We start from the raw sequence: 20,919 nt of genomic DNA on the forward strand, positions 1-20,919 counted from the left end.
GGAGTGATAAGTCAGAAAGGTATTACATTGGATTACATACAACTTGCTCTTAAAATTGGAGGCCAGATAATTATTGGCTCCATTACTGTATTTTACTGAGCAGTTTATTAACACTAAGAATTAAACTAATTCTGTGGTTAGGTTAGAGATAGCCAGTGAAGAATTATGGCTTTATTTTATTTTCTTATCTGATCATAACCAAATTTGGAAAAGTAGCTTGACTTTGCATTACTTTCTCATCTTTAAATGAGGTTAACAATAGTAACAACTTTACAAAGTTGTAAGCTTTAAATGAATTAATACAAGTAGAAATCTTAGAATGTTGACTTGATAGTACTTTAAATATTGGCTATGATTATCATCATGCATATTATCATTGTTATCACTGTTATATTTTATATTATGCTTATACCGTTCCTCATCACAAAAGTAACTAAGATTGGAACTTCAATTTTAGGGACTTCAGATCTCTTCGGTCTTTGTTAATGATCTACACTTTTTGCAGATATTTGTTTCTGGAATGAGGTGAGGAACCACAAATTCAAGGAGCACAGTTATTGTGTCTGTTTGCTCTTCCAAGAATTTTGTTTAGTTAACTCTGAAGTGAAGCCCAGAATTCTACAATATTGGCAGAATTACAGATGATCCTGATACAGGTTGTAAGCTGGCCTTGCTTTTAGAAAATGATTCTAGAATTAGTTTAAAATTTTGTTTACTCATTCTTTCATTTATTTACTAATTCATTCATTCAATCATCCATTTATTCTTGGCCATATGCTTTAATGAGGCAAATTCATAATTTATATAAATTCTTTGTTTTTCAAAAAAATAATCAAATACTGCAAATTAATTTTTCTGATGTAGTTAAGCATCATTTTTAGAGGCCCATGGGAAATAATATAATATTAATTTGGGTCATATTTCTATAATATTCAAGATGGACTCAATATTCATTTTTCTTATATTATATAATTTCTTTATATTTCTTTTTACTTTTCCAGTTAGAACTCTCAGTAATGTTTTGAAGTTATCTAAATATAGTTTATCTAAATTTTTCTTTAAATATATTCTTAGATAATTTTTGTCATAACTATTTTAAAGGGATAAATAATATTTAGATGTAAAACTAAAATATTAGTATTTTACTTCCTGTTCAAGATAAAAACAGTTAACTTTCTTGTATCTGTTTTTGAGTGGCGAAAATAGACAAGTTTTATAAGTATATTAAGATAATTAGATTACTAACCTAGGAAGAAACAAGCTAATTGGGTTGCCTGATGATTTCTATGCTGTCATACACTTCTTTTCCCCAAGGTTTTACTCTCTCACTGATAAAGTTAAGAGCTTTTGAGTGCTTGGGGTTTCTTTAGGCCCAAAACAGACTGTCTATTCCATTGTTTCTAAAACGGAGGAGGAGGTCTCGAGTTTATTCTACTATAGCAATGTCTCCACCACAGTGACATAATTATATCCTGACATGATGATGAGGAATGTTGTTATTAAACAGAGTTGAATGACCAAAAGAGAATAGACTTATCCTAACAGCTCCTGGTTGTTGTTGGAGGGAATGTAGAGGAAAAGAAATAACATATCCATGGTGTGGTGAAAGCAAAAAATATTTAAGAGTAATGCAGGACTATAATCTCCATTTTTCTTTTTATGAATCATACCAGTATGCTATAAATCCACCTATGTCAGTAAATATGTACTATTCCTAAAATAGTTTTGTAGAAAAAACTGGAGTCCTTGCTAGCATGATGATTTCTATGCTTCTCAGGATTGTGAAATAACCAAACCCAACCTTGTTTTCATTGAAAACAAAGGAAAAAACAAATATTTTGTATTGGGGTTAATAGTCTTTTACTCTCTATTTCTGTGGTTTTCTAAAGCATTCATTTATTTATCAATAAACATTTTCTGCATATCTCCCAAATGCCAATAATGCTGTCACATGTGGGATAGACTGAGGAACAAGACTGAAGGTAAAGATCCATTAGTTTATTTGATAATTCACCAAGTACATTAGTAAGAACATGTTAGTAATATACATATTTTTAGCTAAATTTGTTAATTCAAAATTGAAACTGGTTATCTGAAGACTAAGGAAAACTAGGCAAAGCAAAATAAGTTTTGGTCTGTCCAAAATCCAAAGCAAGTTGATGATATAAGAGTATCATATGATAAATGTTACAGTTTTACTAAATTCCTATATTTATTTTTAAATATTTCCTCTATACCAAGTACATATGTCTATAGTATCTCTAGATACCTTCAAAATCAGCTCATATTTTTGTCTATGCAATTTTATTTTTTATTAACTACTGCATAGTTTTTCCATCACATCTTACTTTTTGCTTTTTCTCCTGGGACTACTCTTTTCTAAATATTACTTATTTTTGATATTCTAACTCACTGTTAGCATAGACCAAGACATTTTGGTGTCATTCTGTTTTAAAGTACATCAACAATTAATTTTGTACTCATTAATTTAATAAAATGGTTACTGTCTTGTTTTGCCTACTGATATTTCCTGGTTTGTTTTAAAGTTCTTAGGAAAGGAATCTAGCAAAATCGGATCTACCTCCTTTGTTTTTTCTCAGGAGCTGTTTGACCTTGAATGATATTAAAGCTATACAGACCAACAGTCACATGTATAATAAACACATTTTACAATTCTGCAAGAGATTATGGAAGATTTTTTAAATTAAAAATCTGATCCAGGTATATTCTTCCATTTTTTTTTTTAATACAGGGGAAAATACCTTTGAATTTTAATGTGAACTCACAACTCTGTCAGTTTAATGTTGTTGGAGGTTTAGTGGTTCTTAAAATTATCAAGCCATCCATTAATTGTGCTTTTGCAGAACTTTCAGCTTTTCTTTAAGATCTTCATGTGTTACTCAGACTTCTCTTCTAATTGTGAAGTAGCTTGTTACTGATTAATTTAATACATATCATGCTGGGAAACATCACATATGAACCAATGTGACTTTCACATTAAACTTACATCACTCCCTTGCATATGACTATTTTGTATGAGTCAATTCTCACTAAAGAACCACATGTTGTAGCAGAATATATTAAATTGAGTTTGAAATTCCTTTGAGACAAGCGGTTAGACATATGGGTCTGGAGTTCAGAGGAGACATCTGTGCTAAAGTTATAAATGCTAATTATGTGAGCATGGTTGGTTATTGAAGGCCTGCTTATGAATGAGATTACATATGTAGAGAATATAAAGTGAAAAGACAGAGACTAGGACTCAGATGGAAGAACTCCACCTTCTTATAAACATGATCTTGAAAAGGAAATAGAAAATGACTGGCCAGAATATCTAGAGAAAGCAAAAAAATAAATTATAGCAGCCAAAGGAAGCAGTAAATCTACAATTCAAATATTTCCATTATATTACCATCTTCCTTTCTTATACCATTTCAAGTATACTTATAATAAATTAAAGCAAAATTAAAACAGATTTAAAAACTGCACATTAGCATGTTCATAAATACATCTATGTTGATATAGGAACTTTAATGTACATGCTTATTCTTCACGTGTGTGTATGCATGCGTATGCATTTCTTTGTATGGGCATAACTCATGGGCATTTTATTGTGAATTTCTTTTTCTTTTAATCTCTCCTCACGAGATAGTAAATAAATGACTCATGTGCAGGCTATTAGAAATATCATGTAGATGTGCTAACTATGTGCCCTTGAAAAAGAGCAGAGAGAAACTTTTACAAAGAATTATATACACATAGAAAATCCAACAGAATTGACAAAGAAAAATATCATCTACACCTTGGTTGACAATGATACATGAAATTTGAAAGAAACATAGAAAAGCCATCAGTAACTACTCAGAATTTTGTGCAGCAACTCTATGACATGTAATGATGCTGAGAAGCCAGGAAACACTACTGAGTAAATGGAACCTGGTAGTTAGAAGATAGCAGCTATGATAAATGATGAAATGAGAAAATAGTAGAGTGAACCGAAGGAGGGTACATTGTGCAAAGTTTTACTTTCTGTTAACAGGAACATACAGAGAGAAGCAATACATGAAAAATATTTTTAAAAAGCAGCGTTAATACACATTTTGGATAGTAGAAATAACTACAAGTATAGTGAAAGATAATTCCAAATCTAAAAGAAATCTTATGAATCAGAGTTAGAATCAGATCTTTGAAAATCAGTTGTACAACTCACAGCTACTACAGTCCTGGTCCAATTTTACTGGCTTCAGGTTTTAGAGCTAAGACTAGCATAAACCCTATGTGATTATGAAGAGATGGTGTTTTCTACTCTTTTTTACATAGGGATTATCTAGTCTCACCCTAAAGTAATGACTCTTAATACCATTTTGCTCAGGGCTTTACCTGCATAGACAGAGGTATGAAAGACAGTGAGGATGAGTAAATATTTCTACTTCTACTTCAGAAGCTCTTCCAACCCACTTTAAAAATTGACTCTACAATAATAACTAATTTGTATTCTTATACCTTCTCTCCATAAATCCCATTAGTTATACAGTTTATGCTTCAGCCCATATCTGTACATGTATACTTTTAACCTGCTTTGTTTAAAATTCTTCTCTAAGTCATATAGCTAGAGTAATTTGATTATAGAATGTTTTATAATGGGTGGGGCACCATGAGATTGGGCAACCAATTTTTTAAAATAATTGTATTAGAACTTTTCTACTTATTATTGAATGAATTGGATTCAAAAGGCTGTAATGCAGAAATTGGTTTTATTTCATCTTATCAGTGACTTTCAAAGATGCTCAATTAGATCTCTCTGCCTTACATGTGGGCATTATTCCATGCAAATTTCAGAGCTTTTTTTGTTCATTTTTGGGTATTAAGAAACAATTCCATTTTTATATAATTTTAACTCTTATAATTCTCATTCAATTTAATACTTTTTTTTTCTCTGCACGCAATCTCAGGCCTGACTCTCACTTGGCAGATGACAGTGTGGGGAGTGGGATAAGGATTAAAGAATAATGGCAAAGTTTTATATAGCTGATGGTATCTTATTCTAGCTTCTGGAAACTCTTTCTGGCAAATTTTCATATAATGCCTCAAAACATACAAGGTACTTTGGTTGGTATTTTGCAGATAAGTGACTTGTTTTTGTACTTTTCTCCAAGAAAATGATGGCTCTTGTTTTAGGACTCCCTCTTTAAATTCTGTAATTAGTGGGACATCTTGCAAAGATTTATTTTCGGAATGACTTCACTCAAGATTACAGAGCTTAGAGGCAGACTCCCTTCAAAATTACTCTCCAACCCAGCTCTTCATCATATAGACATATAATGCAGCCAAAGTCTAGAAGTGAAAGTTGATCATTCTATGGTCATGCTACCCTGAACAAGACCCAACCCTTCTGATCTCAGAAGCTAAGCAGGGTTGAGCCTGGTTAGTACTTGGATGGGAGACCACCTTGGAAGACCAAGTGCTGTAGGCTTAAAAAATAAATAATAAATAATAAATATTAGAAAGTTGATTATAGCTAAACATCAGAGATGAATGCACTTATCGTTGCACCTTTAGATTTCACTGAAGAGTGTCAGACACCAGTCTCCGCATTGGTGAAAGACCAAAAGACACATATAAGGACTCAATTGATCTCTTAAATTCAGCTGACTTGAAATAGTAGTGGGCAAGATGGGTGGAGGAAACGCAGCACACAGAAAACTCCCTTCAAATAATTCTCTAACAATTCCCTCCTCAAATTGGTCTCCTGTCTTCCCCGATATATCACCTATGGTGGGAATGAGCTAAATTTCTATTCCCTTAGTGAGACTTCTATTTGAAATTTGGGGTAAACTTTTCACCTATTGTTCCCAATTCTCATCTAAATTGAGATAATAGTAAAAGTTTATTTAACATCTCATTATATATATAAGGATTATTTCTTAACTGTTTAAAATAGTGATGGTGATAAAGTATGAGTTATTAAAAAACATAATATAAAGATGCTTGTAGTATTTTTTAAAAGTGTCATAAAGGTGAATCGGATGAAAGGATAAGTGTTTGGAGGTAAATTAACTAATTTGGTTATTGACAGATCTCATGAATATTCAAGCTATATTTATTTTTAATTTGTCTGAAGAAAAGTGCTCTATGAGTTAACATTCAGAAAAAAAATAGGAAAGAGATTTCTAAATTTCAACAAATACTTAGTATGGAGTATTTGGGCTTAATATTTAATATTAATGTGGTTCCTGACTAAATAGTATTAATAAAAGTATCCATACATATTATTCAAATATTTGAGGTTAATATCATTCCCTTTCTTTGTGGTGCTTAAGAAATATAATGTCCTTAAAACTCTGTGAAATAATAATTGCAAATAATATATCCTTTGTATGTTGGAAAGTAATGTGATCTTTCAAAGACAGGAGAATACTGGCATGTAACAACCAGAGAAATTGTATAAGATACTACAGTTTTGATATCCACTAACATTCACAGCTTGATATTTTAGAAACTGCACAACAACCGTTAATCTTCCTGCAAAAACTATTCAGGAAAGATTTAAGTACTTATGTTTTTTATTTTGTAAAACCATATCTTTGGCAGCTACAGACAGTGGGTGATGAGAACTCTATTTCACCTTCATATCTAGATTACTCAATTTAGAGCAAAAAATAGAAATTTTAATCCACAAATATGTCAATTTCAGAAGTGACATTAGAAGAAATATGAAGATAACTGAACTAATGCAGATTAATTGCAGTCTAATAACAATACTGCAAACATAGAAGGAAAGACAAATATAACTATGGAGAAAATCTAGAACTCCATCTAAATTCTCTCTAAATATATTACACATGTGTGTTCCTTAAAACTTTAACATAGAAAAAAGAAGGAGAAAATGAAGTTACTTGGAAGAATATCATCAGAAATATAAATATTTCCAAAGAGAAGTATTCTCAATATTAAGAATAATAGGTAAAGCTGAACAAGTTCATGACTAGTTTTTATTTCATTATTTTGCATCTATAGATGAACTTACACATTTTTGATGGAACCATTCATCATTTATAAAGTGCAAATGAAAAGTTCCTAGGCTGCCTTTCCTAAATATAAAATATTTCCTAAATAAAAAAAATCCTAAATATATTTTTAGTTTCTTGGAAATCTCTAAATGATTAATCTGAACTGATCATTTCTTTTTAGATGTATTTTATGTTCATAAGACTATATTAGCTGTCATGGGTTAGGAGGAAAATATTTGATTTGATGACCTCAGAATATTTCCAGTCCTATATTGTTGGTTATATCAATATCTGGCCTTACTTATGATCACTAAATTCTCTTAAACTGTCAATTCCCTGACATTTGATAGGGAGCAGTATTCTCATCACTGTAATTCTTCAAGGGATATGTTTATTGCAGGAAATACTCTAGACTGATACATTCTTAATTGAAAATTAAGCTGTGGATCTTAAATTCCTTTCCTATATCCTTTGCTAATGTGCTAAACTAGACAATGTGTTTCCAGGAATGATGATCAACATTTATCCCAAGAGCTCAATAAAGACAGGCTTAAGTAGCTTGTTCCACTTTATGAAGTTGGCCCCTTGCCTTGCCTTGATTCTATTTGACCTTCCCAAGTGTGGAGGAGGAAATTATCTCCCAAATGAGATATAGAAAATAGAAGTATGCAAGAGCAAAAAGCAAAATGAGATAAATAGATGATGCCCTGCCAAGTTGTTTTTATAAACTGTGTTTGCCAATTAAAATTCCAGTACCTGTGACAGTGCACTAATTACATTTAACAGAGGACATCATTTTGTTGCTCATTTATAGCAGAGATCACGCCCCTAGGGATGAATCAGGGGAGGGGATCTATGAGTTTTACCTGAAACAATGACTTTTATATGTCTTTTGGATAATATTCTGTTTTAAGAATCTGATGAAAAAGTCATGAACGTACTCTACAAAAAGTCACAAATATAGCTATCCATTCAAAAGAATATTACTCAACAAAAAGAGAAAGAGCTTAGTGATAGAACAATATAAATTAACCTAAAAAGCATTATGCTGACTAGCTATGAAAACATACGTAGTGTATAATTCTATTTATATGCAACTGGCAAAATTAAGCTGTAATGACAGATAATAGGTCAGCAGTTTCCTTGGCCAAGCACTGAGATAACTGCACAGAGATAGAAGAAACTTTCCAAAGTGAAAAATTATACATATCGATTATGGTGCTAATTACACAAGAGCATTTTTTTTTTTGGTTAAACCTCATTTAAATGTATATAAGTTAAACTTTAATACATTGTATTATTTTTAAAATAACATACCTCAAAATGGTGAATTCAAATTCTGGGGCTTCACAGACTCACGATATATCTTCAATATATCTTATTAATATCTTTGACTCCTTATTTTTACTCTTTTTTCCACTATATTATATTATTCAAATATAATATTATTATTATATTACCCAAATATAATATATTGGAAAAAAGAGTAAAAAAACAGATTGAGTTAGATTTTGAAGGGTCACAGTAAGTTCAAATTTGCTCTGAAAGAGAGTAAAGAGGCATAAATATTTTACATAGAATTGAAATGTGCTCTGAATTTTTGCGTTCATTGTTTGTGTAGGCTTGTGTCCAAAGAAAGATGATTCTGGAGTTAGTTTTAAAAATTATAATTTACAGTGAGCAATGGATCCTTTGCATATATTTTCTGATATTGTGATAAATCCTAAAAGAAATAGGTAACACACACACATTTAAAATAAATAAAAGCAGAGAGCGAACAAGTGGTTTTAGATGTGTCCTTAAGTAATGTGGTATGTATATACAATGGAATGCTATTCAGCCGTAAGAAAACATGAAATATTGCCATTTGCAACAAGTTAGATGGATCTTGAGAACATCATGCTAAGCGAAATAAGTCAGATAGAAAAAGTCAAGAACCATATAATTAATTTCACTCATATGTTGAATACAAAACTAAAAGCGACAAACAAAACAGACAAAATCTTATAGACATAGACAACAGTATGGTGGTTACCAAAGGGAAAGAGGTGGGGTGCAACGTCCAAAAGGGTAAAGGGTGTCAACTATATGGAAACAGAAAGAGATCTGACTTTGAGTGGTGAGCACTCAAATATACATATAATGTATTATAGGATTATTGTATACTTGAAGCCTGTATCATTTTATTAACAAATGTTGCCCCAATACATTTAATAAAATTAAAAAAAAAAGTGTTGTAGTCAAGAGGAGTTAGTCAGATCCTCCATTTTGTTGTGGGAACTGTATTGTTCTGGAAAGCAGACAGTGCAGAATATAGGGAATGAGTTTGAGGAAAGTAATATAAGTTTGCAGCAGGTGCTTAGGAGAATTGGAAAGGGATAACGAAAAAAAAAAAAAAGAAGGTCTGGTGGCAAAAAGGAGAATCCATTTATGCTGAAAATCATAGATTTGTGTCAACATCAATCAAAAAAGTTCTTTTTTTTTTATTCTAATGGTTTGAGTAGCCCAAGAGGTGAGTATATCTACAGCTGGATTAAGAAAGAGGTCAGTGTATTAGAAGAATGAGGAGCTAACCTTGCTTGAGGAAGTGAAATCAGGGATATTGACCTTGGGATCTCTATTGATTAGGAAAAGAAGAAAATCCAGAGGGAGGGGACTGCAAACTGGGGAAAAAGAGATGGGTCAAGGGACAGGTGTCCTGAGGAGGCAAAGAAGAGGGTATGTAAGAGCTCTGGAGGGAGAATGCTGTAGACAAAGAGTGGTATATTTGGTTTTAAAATTTTTAGAAGTACAGCAGTGTGCAGTCTTAGCTCAACTTTATCATCTTCTGAGGCTGGAAGTGAGCCTTAGGGCTTTCAATCGAATCAGGAATGGAATTGGTGGAAATGACCTACTTACTAACTTGCCAGACAGAGATATGGAACTTGATAGGAAAAAAATTACTTACCTAGAAAATTTGCTTTATCAGGATTAACAAAGAATAGGACATAAGAGATAGAAGTTGCAGGGAGAGTGAGGGAGAAAAGGCCAGAATGAATAAGTTATTGTGTTTTGTTTTCTGGTTCATCTAATTTACATTCTCTGCCATTTCTATTCAAACTTCTAATTACCTCCATCTATCTATCTTACATTGCCAGGCAAGAGGGCCTGCTCTCAACTGGCTGATTTTTTTCACTGCTTTAAAAACAGTTAAATTTCCTGTCTAAGACCATATTGTTTGTGATATAGAGAATATTTTTTTCTCAGTAAAAATTCCTAGCAGATCCCCCACCAGTCTGTGATTCAAGAGTGAAAATGTGTGATTTTTAGTACCTGAAGAGAATCTGTTTATCTTTACTACTGGCTCACTCTGGTCAGGTTTCTCTCATGAACTCCAGCAGTGGCCATGGAAATAATAAGAAAACAGGCTAGAAGCACTTCTTCATAGCTAGTTTCCTGGGATCTCAGGGACTTTATTTTTGTGTTATACAAATTATAATCTCAAAATAAAATGCTAGTATTAATTTAAATATCTAACTCAAAGAGTTTTCATTTAGGTTATTTAAAAATAAATCATTAATAAAGCATGATAAGACCGTGTAGTGCATTTTCATAAATATCAAACTGCTCAAAATACTTGGGAGAGTTCAGTGGAGAATATTCAATATATGGACCATCATATATATATTTCCACAGTAATTTACTCAAAAAGTTCTAAGTTGATCCTAACTGAACATTTGAGGTAAGTTGTATTTCATAAGGAAAATTTAGTTTATTATGTGACATGTCAAAAGTCACAAAGGTGCCAAATTGTGGTGACCGGATTATTGGCTTCAAACCCTATGCATTTTAATCTGCCATCTTCCTGAGAAAATTTCTGAGCCCAAGTTGATAAGAACAAAAGTTATAGAGAATTACAAGGATGGATTATGAACAAAGATTTTGTTCTTTAAACAGTTTTCTATTGAGCAACTATGGTGTGCAGAGGCTGCTTGAGGAACTGGGGTCACAAAGGTAAATGAGAAACAGCTTTTGCTGTCATGAAGCTTTCATTGTCATAACATTTATATATTAAAGCTGCGTGAGTTATATAAATACATTTTAAAGGGCAATTAGAAAAGATATAAATGTGACTAAATTGTCAAGTAAATGTTCTGAACTTCAGAAGAAGTGTGATCATTTTAGTCTGGAATGGTCATACATATAGAGAAAGGTGATGCTGAGTAATCATCATAGTGAATAGAAGAGGCAGAGCCAAGCCATCTGTAGCTTTTGAGGTGGTTCTTTCCTGCTATATTCTGAAAGTCAGGAGAATTTTAAAGATAGAGTATGACAAGCAAAGAAACAAAACTGAGGTATGAGATTAGGTTTCTAAAGAGTAATACACTCTACTGAGGGATCCCAAACTATACATGCTCACAGCATCCAAGCAGATCCAAATGTATCTAAGGGAAGAGGGATGGACTAGTTAATGCGAACCACGGCAAACTGGAAAGCACATAAGCTACCTAAAAGAACACTCACTACTCAGCTCAGCTAATTTTGCTATATAAAAGGATGAGTGTTTTCAGATATTTTTATTATTAAAGAAAGTGTTGGAAGCAGGTCATTGAGAGGCTGTGACCACTGGATGAACTGAGAATTGGACCCAAGCATTTGGAGGCTTCTCATGCTTGGTCCCGCCCACTGTTTCCCCAGTGAGAGCCAGTTTCAAGGATGCAAGCAGCCTTGAGAGAGCAGTTGTTGAGAATATATGGACTAAATGAGTGATTAAACTCTGTTAAGGCCTCTATAAAAACTTTTAAGATTCTGGCCAGAGGGTGCTGAGATCTATTCGTCTTGCAACAACTGAAGAGAAGCCACATGTGTATGTTTCCTTGCTTCTTAAACCTGCTGTCTACCAATCTGGACTGGTCTGTGTTTTTCTCCATTTCTTCTTGCCCTCTGTGTCTGAAAGTTATTTTCAAATTTTGCCAGGGAAACTCTTGAATTTGCGAACCAACAAAGAGGTATAAAATTAAGATTTTCAAGTAAAAATCTCTGAATTTGTAATTTTTCACATAATTTAAGTGTGTACTAAAACTGTGTAAGCCATAAATATGCCTGCAGGACAGATAAAACCTAAGGGTGTCTGATTTGTGCTCTACGGCCTGAAAGAAAAAGCATTTACAGGATTATGAATTTGAAGGCTCAGGACCTTCCCCTGGCTGCCTCTGGCCTGCTTCGTAATGTTGTACAATAACTTCAAGGCTCTTTGCTTCCATTTACTCAACAGAGCAATAAGACTGGTATCTAACATCTTGTAGCTTAGAGTTGTTATGAGGGCCAAATGAGATAATGTTGAATGGGATCAGGAAGGTTCAAAATGCTGCTGAGAAATACTTTTATTATTTACAGAAATGATTTATGAAGCATGACAAAGATTTATTGCTGATCAAAAAATAATGTATTGTTTCTGTGTTGTCAATTCTGTTTTCAGCCTGAAGAATTGTTTGTTTTATTGTTTTCATAAGAAGCTATTATCACTTGAAGTGTGTAAAATATCACTGGGAAAACACAATTTATCACTTGGCCAGACTCAATAGGAAGCAGTTTAATGTGTTCATTTAACAAGTGTTATTTAGGTTTTAGAACTTGGAAGGGCTGCTGGATAACCTGAGATTGAGGATAATTTTGATATGACTCATACCTTACTGGTCTTCTTCATTATTGCTTGAAACTAAACTGAATTTTTAGAAAGTATCTTAATCACACGGTAGTGCTGTTAAGTAAGTGAATAAACTTAGAAATGAGAGATGGTTGGACAGTTTAAATACCAGCTTATGGAGAGGGGCATGAAATTGGGACCACTGTGTCCAAAGAGTAGTAAAATTGGGCTTGGTTTGGACAATTGCCAATACCGAAGGGTTAAACTCACGAGCATGGTCTAGCTCTACAGAAGTTTGCAGCTGATCCTCAAGGGAGGTTCAGTTCCATGGAAAATGTCAATGTAGAGCTGAGTGCCATTTGTATCTGATAACATGAATAGTAGACTCTAGAAGCCATATCCATAAGTGACTGGAATCACTTCACTGATCACTGATCACATCTATTTGATTTTTAACTGAGATGTAATTTAATAATATAAAATGCATGTGTTTTAAGGGTACCACTTGATGAGTTTTTGAAAATATCAGCTATATCAGTCCATACATGAATTAAAGTATTGAACTTTTCCAGCACTCCAGCAAGTTACTTGATGTCTCTTCCATGTAAACTCTTCTCTTTAGAGACAACTACTATTCTGGGTGTATAACCACAGAATATTTTTGCTTCTTCTAGAACTTCATACAAAGGAATCACACCCTGTGTACGTTTTTTGGATTTGGCTTCTTCTATTCAATATGTTTTTAAGATCCACACACCCATATTGTTCAGCATATCAGTAGTACATTCCTTTTCATTACTCTCTCTCCCTCTCTCTCTCACCTTCCCTCTCTCTTTTGATTAGTCTATTCTATCACAATTTTTTGAATTATTGGCTTTATTGATTTTTCTATTGTTTACCCATATTCTATTGTTTATCCATATTCTATTGTATTGATTTACTCTATTTCTATTATTTCCTTCTTCTATTTATTTTAGATTGTGCTAAATAAAACCAGAGTTGGACAGTGATTTAAGTGGTAAAAACAAATTTTATTCAGAAACTATTACAATAGAGAAAAAATATATATATTGGTATTGAACTGAGCTCGATCCAAATACAGAGTGGACAAATCGGGGTTTACAGTTAAGGAACAGGGAGAGAGTCAGTAGATGGACAATTACTAAAAGGTAACATCAGGGGAAATGGGGAATTCTGGCTAAATCAGCTTGACAGGATTTTTGCTTAAACCAGGCCAGGGTGAACAGATATCATCTAGAGTATGGTAGGAGAAGAAAACTTCAGTTAGATACTGAATGTGGGGGATCCTCTCTAAAATGGCTTAACAAAATTCTTGCAAAAACTGGGCAATGCAAACCCAACAAGGATGAAAACCAAAGCCCAAAGTTGAAGCCTAATTGAGAAGAGACGTTAGAGAAGCCTGGCTAAAATTTGGTCAAGAACGGTGGCTTTGTCATTTGAATTTACTATTTCTCTGGTTTCTTGAGATTAAGTGCAAATCTTTTATTTTACAATTTTTTTTTTCTTTTCTAACATAATTATTTCAAACAATAAATTTCCCTCTAAAACTATTTTGGCAGGATTCCACCAGTTTTAATAGGCTGTGTATTCATTATCATTCAGTTTGAAATATTTTCTAATTTCCCTTGTGATTTCTTCTTTGTTCATGGGTTATTTGGAATTGTGTTGCTTAATTTTAAAATGCTTGGAGATTTCCTAGGTATTTTTAAAATCGATTTTCAGTTTAATACTGCTGAGGTCAGATAAAATGCTTTGCATGATTTTAATGTTTTAGAATTTATTGAGACTTATTTATGATCTAACGTATGGTCTGTCTTGCTGAACGTTCATGTATTCTTGAAATGAATGAGCATTTTGCATTTACTGGCTGTAGTGTTTCACATAAAAAATTATATCAAGTTGGTCGAAATTATTGTTCATTTATGTTATAGCCTTACTAATATTTGACTAGTGTTTCAATCACAAAGACAGGGTGATAAAATTTCCAGGTGTGATTGTGAATTTACCTATATCTCCTGTTGGTTTGTCAATATTTAATTTCTATATTTTAAATCACTGTTATGAAGTGCACACCCACTTAATTCATGTTGAATCGACACTTTTGTCACTCAGAAATGAATCTCTTTATCCTGGTAATACATTTCTGTAAAAGTCTACTGTCACATGGTATTAATATGGCCATACCAGCTTTCTTATGTTTAGCGTTTTCCTGGCATATTATTTGTTCCATCTGTCTACTTTCAACTTATTTGTTTTTTATATTTAAAATCTATCTAACATAAAACACATAAAATTGGATCTTGTTATTGTATTCATCTGATAACCTTTGCCTTTTAAGTGTTTATCCATTTTAATTTAACATAATGGTTGATGTATTATTTTTCTACTTGTCCCCTGTGATTGTTGCTTCTGTTTCTTCATTTTCTGTCATTATAAGTTAATGAAGTATTTTTTATTTTCCATTTTTGTTTTATATTTTAGCTATACCATTTTACTTATTTTATTAGTTGCTATAGCCATGTCTTACTTTGAGTTAATATGCAATGTAAGTATTTTAAAACAGTTTAGAACCATTTATACTTATCCTGTCTGTTGTGCTATTGTTGTCATGTGTTTTGCTTCTGCATATATTATAAACCTTAAATGTACATTTGTTACTTTTGCTTTGAACCAGCAATTGACTTTTAATGGATTTAAGAAAAGAAAAAAGAAAGATAAACTATTTTATATATTTACCATTTTAAGTTTTCTTCCTTTTTTCCTATCAATCTGTAATTCTAGATTGTCTCATTTTCCCTTTAGCTGAAAACTTTCTTTTTAACTTCTTTTTTGAGAGATTTTGTTGACACCAAATTCTCTCAGCTTTCATTTATTTAAAATTGTCTTTATTTTTCATTTTTGAAACATATTTTTTGCCAGATATAAAATTCCAGGTTGACTTGTTTTCCTTTCATACTTTAAAGATGCTATTCATTGCATTTTGATTCCATCTTTTTCTGATGAAAGATCAGAAGCTATTTTTAATTTTATCTTTATTCTTAAAGGTTTTAAAATTTGTCTTTATAATTCAGCTATTTGACTAGGATATGCCTCCATGCAGTATTCATTGTATTCACTTTTTGGAGTTTACTGAATTCTCTATATATTTAGTTTATTCTTTTTGTTCAAATTTAAAAATATTAGTACAAATGATTTTACAATTTCTTATTGTACTTTAAAAAATGAGGTATAATTGACATATGACATTGTATTTAAGGTGTACAACATGTTCACTTGATACATTTATATATTACAATATGATTACCACTGAAGTGTTAACAAACACCTCCCTCATGTTGTATAATTATCATTTCATTTTTTTGTGGTGAAAACATTCAAGATCTAGCCTCTCAGCAAGTTCGAATTGTATAATAAAGTATTGTTAACTATAATCACAATGCTATGCAGTAAATCTGCAGAACTTATTCTTCTTTTAATTATAAGCTATCACCCTAAGACCAACACCTCCCCAGTTCCCCTACCACCCAACCTCTGATAGCCACCATTCTACTCTGTTTAAGCTTTTTTAAGATTCTGTGTATAAGGAATATCATACAATACTTGTTTTTCTTTGTTTGTCTTGTCTAACTTAGCATATAAATGTAATTTAAAATTTTTTCTGTCCCATTTTCTCTCTATTGTCTTTTGCAGATTCTAATTAATATATGTTAAAACTTCTTGACACTATATCACAAGCCATTTTTCTTTTTCCCTTTATGTGTGCGTGTGTCTTTTTTTTTTTAATGGGGCTTTCTCCCCAGTTTCCATTAAACCTCATTCTTTTTGAGCGACACTTGCTTTTAATACCATCTTTAAAATACATATATATATATATATATATATGTATATATATATATATATATATATATGTACTGCATAGAGTCTTTTAGATAGTTTAAAAATCTTTCCTCAATTTCTTCTCCTATTTATTATGTTATATCTGTCTTTACCTTTAGTCTTTGACATATTTATGACAATTTGAAAATTTGTATCTGCTAATTTTAACATATGATTTAACTATGGATCTTAGCTACTGACTCACTTTTCTCTTGACTATTGATTACATTTTACTGTTTATTTTCATTCTGTGTCTTTTTCTGAAAAGTTTTGTGCTTTATAAAAGTAGTTAAATTAATAGTGGATTACTTGTAAACTTGAAGCTTTAAAAAAAAACACAAAACATTATTTCATGTATCCCTTTTGGTTTTCTGACAGTCCTAGGGAGAATCTCTAAGACTAGGGATATTTGCTTTATTCCTAAGGGATGTCTCTTTTGAGATTTCATTTAAATCTTATAATTCATATTTTCTCAAACTCTGCGGACATCAAACTCCAAATTCTTAACTGTAGAACCCATATTAAAATCTCTGCTATGTATAGATTTCTTATTGAGTTATTTTGAATTTCACCCACGTATATTCAATTCAGGAGTAAGCCAAAAATGTGAGAGAAATTTAAAATTATATTTTGGGGCTTCCACTTCTGTGATTGTCTTTTTCTAGGATTCCATCTTCCATAACATTTATGATCAATCTGAGAATCCCAAACTCAGTCTTCCATTTTCCAGGCAAATAACTACAATTCAGTAAGTCTTAGCCATTCCATGTTAAGTGGGCCAAGAAGTACCCTCCTGGGAAGAGCTAGATATCAAACTTATTTTAAGGGTATAATTTCTCGCAGTTTCTTCCCACTTTGGATCATTTTACATGTCTAGAAACAGTGTATATATGTGTGCATATGTGTACATGAGTGTGCATGTATATCTCAATTATATCCAAACTTTATAATTGCTATCTGAAGATTTGTTGTCTAATAGAGGATACTCCATTTTATAACCAGAAGCAGAATCTTTTACACTGTCATTCTCCACTTAACTTCAGAGCCTATTTTTTTATTCTATTGCAATTTTAAGAGGATAGGATAATGACGACGTGCTTCAACTTTCCTTTCAAAAATAAAATAACTTATTTGTAGCACCTTGTATTCTCTTACTTTGTTTCTCTACTGTGACTGTGGCAACAAACAAACAAACAAACAAACAAACAAAAACAATGATATAAATGCAGATTATAAATTTGACCTCAAAGGCAATGGAAATAAAAGCAAAAAATAAATGAATGGGACTACATTAAACTAAAAAACTTTCACACAGCAAAAGAAACCATCAACAAGCTAAAGAGACAACAATCCAAATGGGAAAATATGTTTGCAAGCAATGCCTCCAATAAGGGCCTAATATCCAAAATATACAGAGAACTCATATAACTCAATAACAACAAAAAAACAAACAATCCAATTAAAAAATGGTCAGAGGACCTGAACAGATGTTTTACCCTAGAGGACATAAAAATGGCCAACAAACATGAAGACATGCTGAACATCACTAGCTATTGGGGAAATTCAAATCAAAACCACAATGAGATATCATCTCACACCTGTGGGACTGCAAGTTGGTACAGCCACTGTGGAAAACAGTATGGAGTTTCCTCAAAAAACTAAAAATTGACCTATCATAGGATCCAGCAATCCCTCTACTGGGTATTTACCCTAAAGACTTGAAAACTCATATCCAAATAGATATTTGCATATCGATGTTCATAGCAGCATTATTCAGGGTGACCGGGACATGGAAGCAACCAAAGTGCCCTGCAATAGATGATTCACTAAAGAAGCAGTGGTACATATATACAATGGAATATTACTCAGCCATAAGAGAGATGAAATATGTCCATTTCAACAACATGGATGGACCTCGAGATAATCATGCTAAGCAAAATAAGTCAGACAGAAAAAGTTGAAAACCACATGATATCACTTATAGATGGGATATAAAAGCAACAAGCAAACAGGACAAACAAGTGGAGACTCATGGACATGGACAATAGACTAATGGTTACCAGAGGGTAAATATTTGAGTACTTACTTTGTTCTAGGCACTGTTATAAATGCTAGCATTACCACAATGAATGAAGAAAATTGTGCTTCAAACACTGTATGCTTAGTGGGGACATATAATCGATGTGACAAATTATTAAAATTTATATCATCTTTAATACTAACTGAGGATTGAGAAAAATTAAATAGAAAGGGGGATATAAGTAGTGTTCTGTGAAAAGTTAGAATTTAGTTCATATATCTTTGGACAAAACAATCTACTACCACAAAATATAATAACATAGATTATTTCTATATGAACACCTACTACCTCACTTTTCAGAAATTATCACCTCCTCACATTACTCACCCGGTATTTTATACATTCTTCAGCTCAGTGGCCCAGATGTGCATATACTGAGATCTCTCTGATTATGCTCAAACTTCTAGTCTCTTATTTTTCTACTGTTATAGCTAATGCAGCTGAAACCCTTGAAATACCCTCTTTATTGATAGGACCTCCAAGAGAAATTTGCCAGTGCTCCAAAATATGGATTATATCTTTATTTCCTAATAGTCATGTGTCTTTCAAAGCTGATGGGACAGAATCACTGTTTTTTTAAAACTTGAATTACATGACTGTTTCCAAAGATTTAGAGATACAATAACAGGCAAGGGACAGGAAAGAAGAAAGAGCCAGGATGGTGTCGTGTATGTGCGTAAGTGTGTATCTTCCATTTCGATGCATTCTGAGCCCACTTGACCATTTTACTTTCTCCAATCTCTAAGCTACATAATTGTGGCTGGGGTTTGTATAACTCTTATCATTGTGGCTGGGGCTTGTGTAACTCCTATCATTTTGGAGAAAATAGTACATTTTGAGAGAATATTATTTTAGATCAATTTTTAACCTCTTTTTCTAACTAATTGTTTAATGCAACTAAATTATTTCCTAATTCTGTATATATCTGTGCTACAGCTGCTTATTAATGCATATGAATCCATCTATTTTTCCACACTGAAGCATTGAGAAAGATTTTGTCTTTTGAAAGGCAAACTATTTTTTATTTCTTCAAAGTCTTTTATCCCATAGTTTCTTCCTGTGCCACATTAACTAAAAACACAGGTGATTTAAAATATATTTTTGCTATACCTTTGCATTGTTCCATTTGTCAAATTCTAGAAGGATTCTAAGATTTTTTCTTCTTTCTTTCTGGTGTAAGACTAAAAATGAATTAGAATTTAGAACAAATACAATCATTCTCTAAGAATATTATCAAAGTTCAATAGATAGATAGATATAGATATAGATATATTATATGGACCATTATTAAGTTTAATTATCCCAGTTCTTATACATTTAATTTCTGTGCTTCCCTTACTTCTTGGTGGTTGAGCAAGTCAGAAGCCATAAGCTCCATAGGTCTCTAGCTCCTTGAATACCCTTAACCCTTCGCCCCCATACTTTATGACAGCAGTCCTTTGATGAATTGTCTGCCTAATAGTTTTTGTTTTGTTTTGTTTTGTTTTTTTCTGTTAGCACATTTGTAATTGGAGGTAAAAAGGCAGGGGTAGGACATAAATAAAGATGCCCAACCCAAGAAAAAATCATAAATTGTCTAATCCAATTTGAGAAATCCTGTTTCTTTATGTCAGTCTATGATAGGCATCTGGCTCACATCTAACCAATGAAATGTTAAAGGAAATTTGCTGAGGGCATTGTAATGAAGGATTTTTCTCTCAGTAATAAAAAGAAGCATAGAAAGAGAAGGATTTTTTGCATCCATCATCTTTGTTGCTGCTTAAGAAACTATTCTGTGAGGATGTGATGCTTCACACTGCAGGTAAGATTAGCATAGATTTGATGAAAACATTTAAAAAGAAGGAGGAACTTTGGTCTTTGATGATATAATTAAACTACTAACCTAATTCTTGAATTGAATTTTTCAGAACATTTTGTGATATAAGAAACAATATGACTTTCTAGATTATGACACTGTTTGTAAAAAATCATAAAGAAGAAGGCATCCTACCTGAGACTGAGGCTCTAAGAAAAGCCAGTCAGTTCAATCATAAAAAAATATTAAAAACAAACAAACAAACAAACAAACAAAACACTGCCCTTTTGTCTCCATTTCCTTGTGGCTAGTGGGCTTGATTGTTCATATAATTGCAGTGTGTTTTCAGATTTGAGTGTAGGGAAAAATTACTATCTGAAAACTTTAAGATCATTACAGAGTAGTTCAGAGAGCTTGATAGAGATATTGAAGACTGACCGAGCTATCGAATTTGGAGCCTTTAAGAAGAAATGAAAACATTTGGGCAGATTAATGATGATTAAAACTGAAA

At 32.3% G+C, this 20,919-nt stretch overlaps 2 long non-coding RNA genes across 9 annotated transcripts in view; one reads left to right on the forward strand and one right to left on the reverse strand.

Moving 5' to 3' along the window:
* Window positions 1-20,919, forward strand: part of LOC120594918 (uncharacterized) — a 153,320-nt gene that overhangs the window by 121,481 nt on the left and 10,920 nt on the right. The gene's annotated exons all lie outside the window — the stretch shown is intronic.
* LOC120594919 (uncharacterized) overlaps window positions 1-20,919 on the reverse strand; it is a 64,464-nt gene that overhangs the window by 28,505 nt on the left and 15,040 nt on the right. The window contains exon 3 of one of the 5 annotated variants that reach the window (XR_005650738.1): window positions 19,724-19,794. The exons of the other annotated variants lie outside the window; for them this stretch is intronic. This is a non-coding gene — a long non-coding RNA (uncharacterized LOC120594919). The remainder of the gene's footprint in view (window positions 1-19,723; window positions 19,795-20,919) is intronic. 5 annotated transcript variants of the gene reach the window in all.

This window comes from Pteropus medius, unplaced genomic scaffold, assembly GCF_902729225.1.
Source record: "Pteropus medius unplaced genomic scaffold, Ma_sr-lr_union100, whole genome shotgun sequence".
In the NCBI taxonomy this organism is placed as follows: Eukaryota; Metazoa; Chordata; class Mammalia; order Chiroptera; family Pteropodidae; genus Pteropus; species Pteropus medius.